Source organism: Charadrius vociferus, unplaced genomic scaffold (assembly GCF_000708025.1).
Source record: "Charadrius vociferus isolate BGI_N301 unplaced genomic scaffold, ASM70802v2 scaffold365, whole genome shotgun sequence".
Classification (NCBI taxonomy): Eukaryota; Metazoa; Chordata; class Aves; order Charadriiformes; family Charadriidae; genus Charadrius; species Charadrius vociferus.
The window spans coordinates 3,296,909-3,297,747 of NW_009648559.1; positions in this window are offsets into that span (position 1 = coordinate 3,296,909).

Consider the following 839-nt stretch of genomic DNA (forward strand, 5'->3'; position numbering starts at 1 on the left):
TGGCACAGGCTGCCCCAGGAAGTGGTGGAATCGCCATCCCTGGAGGTATTTAAAAGATGGGCAGACGTGGTGCTGAGGGACATGGTTTAGTGGTGGTTTTGGCAGTATTAGGTTGATGGTTGGACTCAATGATCTTAAGGGTCCTTTCCAACCTAGATGATTCTGTGAGTCTATTTGTCATTCCAGCCCACCATCCCTGCATTAACTTGTCATATCCTCCTCATTGCTTCCATGCGTTATGAAACAGTGACGTGCCTACAATTCAGTTTCCTATTCTACAACTGTAAAACTTAGATTTACCAAAAGTATGACTGTGACCCCTAGAAATCATCCCATAATTTTATGCGCATTACATTTACGTGATGGAGCTTCACATGGTACCTACAGTGCTATCAGCATTTTCTTAACAATGCACCTGAAACACCATTGTCTCATTCGAACTCCTCTTCTCGCTTTTACAACCAACCAGTCGAAACACCACATTTATGATCTCCTATTCCCACAATGAATAGGAAGACACCTAGTCAACGCTGGCGCCAACAGCAACTCAGGTGGATGCATCAAGCCTGACTTTTGGCCAACAGCTGCATCGCTACCCGACAAAATCAGTACTGCAGCACGACTGGACCACAGATCTCTGGAAATTAAGGCAGAGGGGCGGAGGAGCAAGGGAGGTAATGAACAGACCACCTCTGGCCTCCTCTTCTGCGGGCCCGGTGAGCCTCCCCGGGGGGCTCTGCCCAGCAAGAGGCCCTGCCTCAGGAGAGCCCTCTCAGCCGCCGGAGCCCCGAGCCAAGGGGCTTCTCCTGAGAGGCAAGGGGCTGGGGCGCGGCGCGGGC